This window comes from Strix aluco, chromosome 15 (genome assembly GCF_031877795.1).
Source record: "Strix aluco isolate bStrAlu1 chromosome 15, bStrAlu1.hap1, whole genome shotgun sequence".
NCBI lineage: Eukaryota > Metazoa > Chordata > Aves > Strigiformes > Strigidae > Strix > Strix aluco.
Genome location: NC_133945.1, coordinates 16,143,825 through 16,157,632, shown reverse-complemented (window position 1 = coordinate 16,157,632; position 13,808 = coordinate 16,143,825). Strand labels below are relative to the sequence as shown.

The following is a 13,808-nucleotide window of genomic DNA, read 5'->3' as shown; positions in this document are numbered from 1 at the left end:
AAAAGATAGACCTAACTCTCCCTCTGTTGCTTTCAAACTAGTGTCCTGCTGTTAGAAACTGCTAAACATGAAAAGCAGACAAATGACACGATATCAGTATTTTAATATCCAAATTAATGCACAATAAAAATATTTGTTGTGATTTATAACAAATATGTATTTCATCATGCAGTTGTAAGTTGTACATTTTAGGGAAGGATTGTTTATATCATGAAACAATGCAAAAATTTTTTTAGAAATTATTTGGAAACTACAGATGCTTTTCAGTCCTAGTACAGCCTTTATATAAATAATTTGATCTAGAGATGTAAACACTGTGTTCAGATTTGTTAATAAAGACAATTCATTAAAACATACAATAAAAAATATTCTGTAAATAATTTTAAATTAGCACAAGAATTATGAAATTCACCCATAGAGTTTTGTGTGGTTTTACATGTTGAAGTCATATCAAATACAAGCAGTAGTAGTAAAATCGTCGGTGTATTTGTCTTGAGATGCATCTGTAAAAATCTTACACGTGACACCTCAAAGTTATTTGGATTTTTTTCCAAAACCTTTCCGTCAGTTCTTTTCTCAAGCATATTAGAAAAGAGAGGGTTTATTATATGTCTTCTAAACCCTGTCCATATATGGGCTGATAAAGAGAAGACACTGATGTCCAGAAATATTAACAATATCTTGCTGTCACTCTTGCCTGTATATATAGCTTCATATGAACGTGGAATGCATAACCAGTGCATCCAATTGACTAATTATCAATAATAACTTGCTACTGTTGTTTATAGGAAGATTGTCTTACAGTGCCTGTATTCTGCAGGTCTTCTGGTCTATTTTTCTTTTATATAAATATTTGGTAACTATATACAAGAATCACACTAGCTTTCTGGGGAAGAAATTAATATATACCACTCAACAAAAGTACATTCTGTGTAAATGCTAGTGAAGAATTTAAAAAATGTTAGTGTACATTTTCAAGTAGTGGGTTTTTTTGTTATCCTAATCTTCAGGCATTGTGACGTTCATTTGTAACATCCTTCTTAAGAAAGCACTTGAAGCCTGTATCTGCTAACACAAATAACCGAAGTACTTTGCTTAAAATGTAGCCAAACTCATGCTATTTCAGAGACAAGCTTTTATTCATAAGTTACCTTGCCAACCACAATTAGCACCCACTCAGATGAAGCGTATCATACAGTTACACCTCTCTACAAAGATAAATGCCATGTAAATGAATTATATTAAACATAAGAATTTTTATTTACTTTTTGTTATTTATAGGCATAAGAATGTCTTGAAACTGTTAAGAATTTTTAAATGCTGCCTTAGAAGATGTTGGAAATACCTTCACTGAAGCACTGAAAATAATATACTCGTATATACATAAAATAAATTTTTGTATGACATTGAAAATTAAGCATTTCAGATAATTTCTATAAATCTGTCTTTACCCAGGAGCACCAGTGAACCCCTTTGTTTTTTTCTTGTTCAGGCTGCAATTAGTACATAGGATATGAAGGGTTTTGCTCAACTTGAATGTTTATCAAATGATTAACCTTTTAAGAGGTTTAATTACATGTTTTTAGAATTCAAATGCTGAGAAAAGCATTTTGTAATACTTGTTCACTGCTCCAGGTATTTTTGTCAGAAAGTAGTTCCAGTTTTTCCAGCATATCTATGAAGTACCCACAGTCCACAAAGGAACAATGAACACTGAAGCTCGAGAGAAGTTCAAATACAGGATATGACTGCAGAAATTGCTTGTTGTTAGGAAATTTTGATCATGTCCAAGCTAGAGGGAAAAGGAAGATACAGAGTAAACTTTCTAGTATCACTGCAGACATGGTTACCTTATTTTCACTTTCCAAAAAGATAAATCCCTATTTCTTTGAGTAGGTCCTAAAGTAGGGGATATCTTAGCTTTTGCAAATACCTATCATCTGTGCTCTTTCACCATTTTGTGCAGGTTGTGTCTGCAAAGATTTGGACTACCTGCAGAAAAATAAATGCAATTATTAGTCTTGGCTGCCACAGCCAAGTGTCAACTATGTATTTGATGGGGAATATTTAATTTCTTGGTAGAATTCATTGAGTAAATATCACAATTTTGCCATGTAACTTGCAGGATTACAGAATAGTTGTGCAGTTACCTTACAACTGAACAAGCTATTTTGAAACTAGAATGAGAACTATGGCTTCTGTCATATAAATTGTAATTATTATATTCCAATATATTTCTTAAAGGCCTGAGATCAAAACAAGATTGACAGAGCATGCTATGCAGTGTAAAAATGACTCCTTTCTCCAAAGGTCTTTTTGAGTTACTTCAAATAACTGAGAGGGAAGTGGATAAGATGACTTGTTGATACAGTGTTACTTGGACTTGTATAAGCTTTTAACACGCCTGTTACAAAGGCTCTTACAAAATGGCAGCATAGTTAAAAAGGGCTGGTTCTCTCCTAGACTAACAACTCCTTAAGTCCAATAGGAAACAAAGGATGGGGATGTTTATGTGAAATGTCCCGTTGTGGCTACTCTTAGAGGGAGGATGCTGATCTAGATGGACTTTTAGTGTAAACCACAGTGCCAGTTCTTATTTCTGTATGACAAGGAAATTGAAAAAGACAGCATTTATCAGCATAATAGTTAAGAACAAAATCAAAAATATACAAAAATCTCCCACTGGATAACTAGTTAAATTGGTAGGTTAAGTAAGTATATAAACCATTGTTAATTTGAAACAGCCATGTTACAGAAACAGTAGGCTGGCCTTATCTCTGCCATAATTTTTTTGTATTCTCTAGAGAAACTTATAATGATTTTAGCCCAGTGATTATATAGAGGGGACAAACTACAAACTAAACTGCAAACAGTTTTAGTCTCCATTGCCAACCGTAGTCGTGCTGACCTTACTGAATGGAGCTCACTGGAGGCCATCAGTGGCTTCTCGTAAAGAAAACAGTATTAAACTTAGGGTTACATCTGAGAAAATAATTATAACGCATGAACATTGACTGTTACTACATTAGGTTGTAGCACTAACAAACAGCAGTTATTTATATTAATTGGAAATTCAGTCTTGCACTGAAGGTTGATTAGTCTGTCACAAGAAATAGATATTTATTAGTGGCATTTAAATTCTGTTTTTTCATTTGTGTTTGATGGTTGAATGTTAATGATGCTAAGATTAAAAGCTAAAACCTATTTTTTACTTTTTCCAGATTAAAGAGCAAACAAACCAGTGACAAACATTAAAGGCAAACCTTCATTAAATATCTTTGTCTCTGAAAAACTGAAAATATTTATAATCTTCTGAAATGCAAAGTTAAAAGTAGAAATACATACAACTAGAATACTGTTCTTGAACCTTTTCTTAATTTATGAAAAATACTGAGGTCTGAGCTTGATCTGCCTTCAACAGTGGTAGTAATGCACAGATTGTTATAATAGTATTTTGTTTAAGAAGCAGTCATTCTCATTGGTTGTAACTAAATCGTCTAAACTTTTTGTATTGCTAGCTTTTTCTGTAGTAACTGAATGGAAGGTGTATCTGTAGTGTTTGAAATATTACCATGCACAGTTATTTCTTACATTTTCTGAACTGAGTTTTTGATTTGCTGCATAAATGTTACATATTATCTCCTAAAACCCAGAAACCAGGAGTCAAGCATGGCTCAACAGAAACGGTTCATTATAATCTGCCAGCTGTGCACATAGTCTGGATATACTGTTTATCCAGATCTTTCCATTCTTTTCTTTCCTCCAATCCTCTTAATAGCTTCCCTTTTTTTGGTTATTTCTTCCTATGGGGTGCCTGTATTCCCTGTTTCAGCCCATTCTGCCTTGGAAGGCATCTTCTGCTCCAGGCCACATACTCCACAGGATTGCCAATGTTATTCTACTTTACGATTTGTTCATTTCATGAATAACAAAGAAGATGGAGCTGATGGTCAATTCACACTTTAAAATGAATACTCATTTTGTTTAACCAAGTTACCAGTGTCTTGTGTTTAAATCACAGACACATGGGAGCTAAGTGTGGGTTATTAGTAGCCCACAGTTTGTGAAAGATCCTGAATTCTTTGTCAATTGTTTCTCTTGGTCTTCAAAAACAAGGATTTCTGAAATTTCTGGTAGTGCATCAAAGCATTTGAGGGGAGGGTGTTTTCAGCTGGGATGTTTGGTATTAATTTTGGAACATTGGCAGCCAGCCCTTTACTTCTAATTAAATGAGAGAGATAATTTCTCACACAGAGAGGTTGTTGATTTAATTTCAATGTTTGTCAGAATGCCCAGAGCATCAAATGGGTGTCTGATCATTGTAACAACATCCTTAGTACAGATTGAAAGAATTAATACAATTAATTCACCACCACCATGGGAAAAATTTTGGGATTTGTTATGCAGATTGAAACTGATGGTGAATATACAAAACCAAATGTATGATACTCTTGCCTTTTCCATGATGCAGGTTCAATTTCTTATGTAAAGCTCAGACCTGAGAGGGAAAAAGCAGTTACTTGGGTACATGGGAGATGGAGGCTCTCCTCATTCCTTACAGGAGAGTCCATGGGCTACTTGTCCCAGGTAGTAACTGAGACCTTTTCCCAAGGGATGCAAATATCTCAGTGTTCATCTTATTTTGTTCTAGAGCATTTTGAAATATAGCTATAATGAAAGCTTGGCAAAAGAACAGTTTAAAATGTAAAAATAGCAAAATGTGCGGAGGCTGCTGTTCATTTTGTAAGTCAAAGCTTGTGACTAAAGAATGCTGCTTAGCAACAGATGGGGAGAATCTGAAGGTGATCACATCATTTTGCACTCCCTGAAAATTAATTATTCATGTTCATCCTACCTTTTAAGCACCATCATTTTCATGTCCCTGTTTTGCTTGTTCCTTGGGATTAGGACTGTGTGACTGGCTCAGTCGTGTAACCCAGTTTTATTATCGCTCATACTCATGCTGGTGCAGCTGTGATTCAGCCACAGAGCTCTAGCTCAGGCTTCTTCAGTTCTCTGTCCCACTGTGCTGCACATAATGTGTACTGATCCATATGGAATAGGACACAGAGGTGTCCTAGGAAGGAGGAAAGGGCACCACAGGCTATGCAGGTTCTGTAGATGGTTCTTTTATTAAGCACACACTTCTGTCTCAACTAGCACCATTCACCACCAACCCTTGCTCTAACTCCTCCTCTGCAACTTCTTCTCACACCTGATTCACCAACAGTTTGACTTCATATGTCTTTTTTTTTATGCTTTCAAAGAGCACAGGGTTGCTTTTGTTTCTAAGTTTGATTTTCCTTACGAAATTAATCAGATCCCAGATTGAAAAAATTATTTTATAAATATTGCTAATGAAATATTCTCAGATTGTGGCATTTGGGAAGCTGTAAAGTTCCTGTTTGATTCACTTGCCACTGCCATCATTCACCCTGCACAGGGTGGAAGCATAAATACAATATTATAAATTGGCAAGTAGTGTTTGATTTATTTATCTGCGGATGCTTTCCATGTGAACCAAGACTTATGTTGACCAAGTCATTAATCAATTTGGTAGGCTTAAAATATAAGCACCTCATACCCAACTGAAAAAATAATTTGCACAAATAGTTAAGGAAGCAGTGATACATGTTCATATTTATCTGATACATGCCACCAGATGAAATCTTGCCTGACAGGTGGTAAAAAGTCTTTGATGGGATGTTTGTACTCTTTGCTGGGTGAATTTCAACTTTTAAAATGTGATTTTGACACACCATAGTGTGGGAGTTATTTAGAAAAGTTTTCTTTGTTTTCTAGCCCTAAAGTAAGGCACCTTCAAGTTTTCTTTGTTTCTTTCTAGCCCTAAACCAAGGCACCTTCAAGTAAGGATACTGGTTTTCTCTACCTACAGAGGTGAGAAAAATTCAGGGTGAATTATTCAAGATATTGATTAGGGATAAACGAGCAGATTATAAGATTTTTTGTAAAGACTGTCATCATATATCAATTATGCTTATTACTTAATAAAAGTATATTTAAAGACTTGAGTTTTCAAAGCCTAGAAGTTACTATCTCCCTCATTGTATGCCTCAGTGGCATATGAATCCATTTAAACAAACAGAAAGGATAGTTCTTTTTATAAGAAAGTAGGACAACATTTACCAATATGTAAATAGGCACTAATAAAAGTAATGAATATTTAACATTTCTGAAAGAATGCACTGTAAAAAAGATCATCTTGCTGTCTGATTTGTAAGAAAGATAGACTTTACATTACATGCCATAATTTAAAACAGTGCAGACAGGGGTCCTCAAGTTGGGTTGTTTTGTTTTGTTTTTTGCCAGCTAGAATAATAATCTCACGTAGCAGCGGCAGGTGATTGTATGTGTTACAGAGTTAGAAAGAAGTGCAGTTAGGAAGAACTACAATTTTATACATTTTTGCTGCATGATCCTATTTTAAGAGATGCAGGAAGAATAGTAGAGTTATGAAAGTGCTGATTCTGACTTTCTAATTAATGTACATATGAATAGCCGTGCTGCAGAGGCTGACTTGCCTGATACTATTTCTCTGACACTGAACAAAAAAGTGGACGTGTAGAGAAGGCTAGAGGATGTATTCTCAGGCTCCACCAGTGTGTACCTTATAGACTTTCTGAACAGTGTACAGTGTTGTGAACTATTCATGATCAAATATTGGTTCCAGTGAGGAAAAGAACTAAAGAACTATTGGGAACTAAGGTGGATTTGTAATTATAAAAATTGGGGTAGTCTTGATGAGCAAGTAGTCTGATATATGAGTACACTGTGGAGTGATATTACTTGTTACATATAATGGGTACAGTGAGTCCCAGCTATGTGTACTGTGTTTGGAAACTATTTAGATATTTTAATGCTATTTTAATATAAATGAATTTATTTTTGGTATCTGTGGAAAATCCTTCAGTGTTAGTAACAATTTTGTGCTCTCCCCATATTAACAGGTAGCTTGAAAGGCAGAGCAGATGTTAATAGCACAGTTACAGAAGTAAGTTTAACCTTCATAAGGAATGAAAAAGCCCTGGGAAATACTAATTCTTAGGTCAATTACACTTATAATGCACTCTCATAAAATGAAATAGAATGAAATAGAGCTAGAATCTAAGCTGCTGATTTGTAAATAATTGAATATCTAATTTAGTGTTTATTTGTGCCCTCCCCCCCCCCCCCCTTTTTTTTTTTACAGTTAGAATAAAATAGTCTGGTGTATGGAATATTTGCCTGTGTTTGAAGAAGGACTTTTGGCTCCTAAAAAGGTACATTATAAGAACTGCAAAATAATTAAATAATAGATAGCTAGTGCAGTAAGTGTAGGTCTTTACAGATACTCAGATGCAAAGAGGTAAAGCAAAAGTGTTAATGTCAGAAGAGGGGATAGGACACAGGTCCCCTCTGCTGAAAAGACTCTGCTCTCTCCTCCTCTTTCCTGGGTTGCATAACCATTTCTTCCCACAGTTTCACCTCTTCCTTGGCTAAAGTTGATTAAAGAGCTCTCATTTCTATTTCAATCTACTTTATACAGTACTTATAAGATGTTTAGATCCTCTAGTTGATATCTACACACATTTGAAAAAAACCCATCACATAGATGCTAATTTGAGTTTCCCAGTTGAAGGTTTGAATGTTCAGTTACGATGCAATTAGTTGAAAATGAGGCATTATGTAGCAAAATCCCCATGTCAGCTTTGAAAGTTAAGTTTATGATGAAATAAGACATTTCAAAATTGAAGCTATGACTGCATTCTCTGTGCTTCTTTAGGCCAAACATGTGTTCATAATCCTTTTTATTTATTCATTATTTCTTAACACACAACAGCAAATTAAGTCCACATGAGCCTTTTAGATAAATAGATAAACCAGATCGTAACTGATTTGGCCCTGATCCTATTTTGGGATCTGTTGGTTTAAGCAGTGTAGCCTGAACAATAAGGGTCAAGCTAATTACAGTTGCTTAGAAATCCAGATTTTCTAAGTCTGAGCAGGGTCCTGCCTGCCAGCCTGAAGTTCTCTGTACTGTTTTGAAACTCACTCTTTGAAGAAGGACTTGAACTGAAAAAGTCTAGCAGCAAAACAGTAACTTCTTGGTTCCTGACTCCATGCTACCATTTAATCCCCAGCTTTCCTCTCTACAGAGTAGTTAGAGACAACCCAGAAGGTGAGATAAAACTGGCTTCTAGAAAGGTTTTGTTGGTGAGTTAGTGCCATATTGGGTCCCAAAGCTATACTGGAGGTGACAGAATGTTTCTGCATGTGGCAGAGACTGGCTTAGTGAATCAGTGCATCAGTCCTAGGAATCAAGAGAAAATTCAGTGTATGCTAGTCAGAGCATCGCTAGACACTTACTGAAATGAAGACTTTTACCTTAAACTGGTAATAAATAACAGCATATCAGAAGTGAAAAAGCATATGGAGGGTTATGAAAGATAAGACTTTTAAGGTATAAACTGATCTGTGAGTTAGTGGCTAGTTTCAATTTTACACTTCATCATAGACTTGCTTTGTCAGCTTGGGCATATCCCTTTGCCTTTAGTTTTTCTGGCTCCCTGTTTGTGAGATAAAGTAAATATATCATGAAGTCCATGACAGAATTAAGCTCTTAATTTTATAATCTATCAAGCAGGCACAGTACTCTCCTCATAGGGTCTGTTTGGTATTTGACTAGAGGTTGTATTCTTTCAACCACAACAGGTCAAGTTACATGAGTTCCACTTATGTCCATAGTCATTAAAAAAGACAGTTATTGTATTAATATAAAAAATCACCAGCAAGCCTGTGAACAAGCTTACCCCATTACCATACAGTAATTTTACTTAACTCAGAACTTTGTATGCTACTTTTTACTTTATCTATGTTAGTGCACAGACCAAGACATAGAGGAGCCATGTGTACTTCTGATACATTAGAAGAAACAAAGCAGAATATAATACGAGCAAAAACAGAAGAGATTTTTTTTTTATTATTATCAAGCCTTTATAACCTGTTACAGCTAAAGAGTTTAAAAAAAGTGAAAAAGGAATTAATGTACATGTTTAAGACTTTTAAAAATCTTTTTTTCCAAGATAAAATTTGTAGTTAAGTTCCTAGTTGAAACTGTTGTTACTCAAGGTAAATAACACCTGTACAATATCTTGCAAAAAATCTGATGGCAGTCTTCCCTAATTGACTGAGAGTACTTGAAAGCTTTTTTTTCTTTCTTTCTTTTCTTTTTTAATTTTTTTTTTTAATTTTTTCTTATTTTGCATGGAAGGAACTTCATCTCCAATCAGGTTAGAATCCTTGATCCAGTTTTAGGATTTGAATTTTTAAACAATTTTTACATTCAGTAAACAAGCACTCCAAAACCTCACTTATGTGCAGAATGCTTCATTCTTGAAATATTGTACTGTTCCTAAAATTGCATGTAGAGAAAAGCTGTTCACCTTCAGACAATAAAACCATTTGGGGAAAAAAAAAAAAAAGCAACAAAGGAGAGGAGATAGCTCTGACTTGCAGAAACAATCCTCGATGACTGTTCTGGGAATGATCTTCAGAATTACCTCATTATTTATTCTTGGTGCAGTCCACCAATTAAACAAACAGTTTTATATATAGAAACAGGGATGGCCTTAGCTTACTTTTTCAGGGTCATTTTCAGAGACGTGGACACTGAAGATGTGCAGGCTCATGTTACCCAACACAGCAGATACTCTGTGTCTGTGTGTGTACATGCAGGTGCAGATGCATATGTGTAATGTTACATGCTATCGCCAAAGTTGATAATGAGTGAAGGAGAGTCAGAGATTCCTGGTGGAGATCAGTTGAAATTCCTCTATTTGGGTAATAATGCATGTGTTATTCAAGCCACTAGAAATATGTCAGGGATCCCTAAGAAGCTGATGGGTCTGAGAAAGGAAAAAACCCACTGTATTTTAATATCAGTAACACTTTGCGGAAAAAATTCAGATTACTTAATATGTGATCATTCAAACCTTCCATCAAGTAACTATTAAAGTGAAAAAGAAAACCTTGATTATGACTTCTGTCAGCTAGTGATATGCAGTATAATGCTAATATTTAAAAAAACTAATTTCTGTAATAGTTATACGAACTATAATACAGCAGATTTATTGCTGCAATTCAAGGCTTGTTTGAGACTGCCTGTATAGATAGTACCTTATGCACCAAGATTTGTATGGGACATGCCTCAAAAGTTTCTAGGTATTTTTTCATATTTGGTATGGGCAGGACTCCTTTCTTGAAGGATCTCTAGATTTTTACTGTTGTGGTATAGCTGAAGGTGATCTGAACATGTACATACTGGCCGTATTAGGAGCGTCACTTGCCTCCAACTAGTGGTCATAACATAATGCTTTCAGACTACAAGCATTATAAATGTAGTATGGCATTCTGTAAGTTACAGAAAAGGTGGATTTCACTTCGGAATGCATCTGTAACAAATGAAACAAGTGGGTTACATAGACTTTAGCAGTTAGAATCATGTAATAGTTTAACACAAATGTATGTTGATTTTTAAAGACCATAGTTCTTTCCAACACTTAACAGATTTTAAAGATGAAGCAGGAACAAAGCATATCCTGACAGTGGGAGGAAGTAGGTAGGGGGATTTCATTAAAGAAAATTTAGACAACAGTAAGAGACATGGCATTAATATTTTTGTTGTTGCTGATCTCCTGTGTCCTGATATAAATGATTATGGATGGAATATGAGTTTTTGCAGGCTCTGAAAACTTGCCAGTTGTATTACTGCAATGTGTTAAAAGGGCCATGAGATATAAATGCCACAAGAAAATTTGCAGCTTCAGCTATCTGTATGTAAGATTCCAAGAATTTTGTTACATGCAAAAAATGCTTTGAAAGTTTTCCAGGGCTAGGAATAATTTATAAAATCAACAGATTATAATTTTATTGTATCTATATTTGGCCTGGTTTTAATCTGTTCAAAAAAAAAATTCCAAGACAAAAATAAGAATTACATGTGGCAAGAACTGCCAATCTGCTGCTCTGTGTCTTCTCTCCATGTCAGTTTTCCAAGTGTGACATGCCTCAAGTCTGAGACCAAAAGGAAAATGAAGTACAGTACATTTTTTATATAAGCCCCTGGATATTAAGTACTGGACAAGGCTCCAGTGCAGCCAGTCTTGCAAAGAACTCAATGTTAGTTGTGCTCAATAGACATCACAAATCTCAGCAATATTTAAGCAGTGTTCTTGAAGGCAAACAAATAGACAAGAATACAGACAGACATCATTAGGGTAGGAGAAGCAAAAAAGAAATAAATTAGAAAATTCTAGAGGAAAAATAGAAGAAAGATAAAAGTTGAATGGAGAATCTGAGAATAATGCAAACACAGCATCGTGAGAAAAAAAGTTATAAAGAAACTGTAAGATGTTACTTAAGTCAGTGTTAAATGATGCTGTGGGTATATGACACACAGACCTCCACTGCAGCTGCACATTCCTGGTGCCCCGGGGCCCCGTGACATTCAATTCACTCAAGAGGATGGTCAAAAAATGGATTATAATGCATGAGTCCCACTGCATACACTAATGGGATCTGAGTAGCTCTGCACAAATAACTCAAATTAGAATGATGCTGCCTATTTTTAGGGGGACTGAAATGCAGCAATGTCAAGTTTAGGCATTATGTGCCACTTTCGTGGGGGAAACTCCTGGGTTTTGAATGACTTGGGAGATGGTTCTGTATATGTTAGAAATTTGAATGTTAGTATGTTTCTGTGGATAATAGGTAGTAGTCACTAAAGAGAGATAAACCAGAGCTATTTCACTGTATCTACAGGTGGAAATTTGTTTCTCTTTTGCTAATCCAATTATGTAAAATTCCAGTTTATACTTGCGACCTTTCTGAATTAGGGTTGATGGAATTTGAATTCCATTGAACTATAGTTATCAAAGACAAGCTGGAGCAGGGGGGAATGGTGATATAAAAATAAAACTTTTACAAATTTATAGTACATAAGTGATAGATCTAGTAGTGATTTTGAAAATTCTACCCTCAAAAATTATAAATTTACTCTGGCATTCTTGAAAATCCTCCTGTAAGGCCCCTGCCTAAAATCTTTTAATCAGTAATCCCAGCTATGGTTGCTAGTTTAATAGTTCCTAAAACGGTGTTTAGTCTTCTTTGGACCTAGTTCATAGTAAACCTTACCATCCCATAAACAGAGACTTATGTGTGGTTTTACTTCGAGTCTCCATAAAAAGACTATTCATTGTGATCTGCTGAGCAAACTTACGGGAGAAAAGTAGCCATTAAAAAAGGCAAGTCAGTTGCAAGACTTTTTTTGCTACCTGACCACTGTCTGTTCATAAACAAAGGGAAAGAATAAAAATGAGAATGGTCTAAGTGGCATTCTGACAGTTGAAGAAGAAGCTGGGAGCTCAAGGACAAGACTGCATTGCTGAATAACAATTCCAGTTTGGAAACAATGTCAGTTGTTTAATAACTACAGTCTATTGCTCTTTATCAGTAGATGATAAAGTTGAAGGAAAAGAGACATAACGCTGAGTGACAGAGGACCCTAGAAATGAAATATATGTTTTTATTTACAGAGGGCAGCTCTTCAAACAGATCTGTGGTAAAATGCAAGCTAAGAAACCAATATCTATTTACCCCAATTTAATATTTCTATGAAGACAGCTTTATAGCAGTAGTGGATGAAGATAATTTTGCCACACTCTAAAAAAATCACACTAAAATTAGTATGTATGCAAGCCCGTTTTGATATATTGCAGCAACATCTTCTGTTTAGACAACAAATCACCATAGCAGTGTAGTAGCCCTGGTTACCCTTACTAAGTTCAGTAAGACTAAAGAATTAATCTTAGCTAAGTATTGGCTAGCAAATCTACTGAACATTTCTTCCCTGTTTTCAAGACTGTGTGGCTGAGAATATTTCTTCCTTTTAATTACTGTGGAGAAACTTGTAAAATACAGATCAAAACTCAAGTAAAAAACAGCCAGCCTATTTGTACTGAAAAGTCTGGGAGATGAACTCTTAACGTTTTGTACTCAAAATGAAAAATGGCACTGAAGCTTTAAAACATTTGAATATTTCCTTGTACAACCTTATCAAAACATTTAGTCAGTCATGTACATTCTCTCTGTCTCTGGCTTTTTACAATGGAGTAATTTTTTTTTTTTTTCCCCAGAACCTATTTGCCGATTCCAAGAAGAAAAGACAAGCGAAGATAATGGTGCTAAAGTGTTCGTTTTCTACAGGCTCCTCTTAATTCCCCTTTACTTAGCACCAGTTTTTCTGAGCCTTCTTATATGTATGTAATACGTGTATGTTAGCTGCATCAAGTTAGTGGGGAAATAAAGGTAAGGGGTTTTATTCAGTCATTATGATACTGGTTCCCTTAAAGAGTGTTGAGAGAAGCTAAAGCCAAGAAATGAACAATTTCAAATGTCACTGTTTCATCAATTGAAGCCACAGGAGAGTAGCTCTGAACTACCTCTCAACTATATTCTGGGTCGAATTTCAGTGACTCTGATCCCAGTTTTAGTGGCTGGGGGCGGGAAGGTCTAAAGGTACTCTTTCTATTACCAAATACTTAAGAGTTTGCCATCACTCTGTACCACATGAATCATGCAACCTTTCAAATTCATACACGTTAGAACTTGAATCTTGCTTTAAAAATAAACAAACGTAACTCCAGATTACAATAGATGTACCCAGCAATTGCACATTACTAGCCTCACCAGACTTGCTGCTATCACAGTTATTTTAAACTGATAAACATCAGGAAAGATTCATGGTTTGA

General features: G+C 35.3%; 1 long non-coding RNA gene across 6 annotated transcripts in view; it reads left to right on the top strand.

Moving 5' to 3' along the window:
* The window catches only part of LOC141930063 (uncharacterized), a 29,688-nt gene that overhangs the window by 3,287 nt on the left and 12,593 nt on the right, over window positions 1-13,808 (top strand). For 5 of the 6 annotated variants that reach the window (XR_012625198.1, XR_012625195.1, XR_012625196.1 and 2 more), the window contains 2 exons: window positions 7,211-7,280; window positions 13,194-13,365. This is a non-coding gene — a long non-coding RNA (uncharacterized LOC141930063). Of the gene's footprint in view, window positions 1-5,845; window positions 5,899-7,210; window positions 7,281-13,193; window positions 13,366-13,808 lie in introns of all 6 variants that reach the window. The other variant, XR_012625194.1, reaches the window with a different exon arrangement.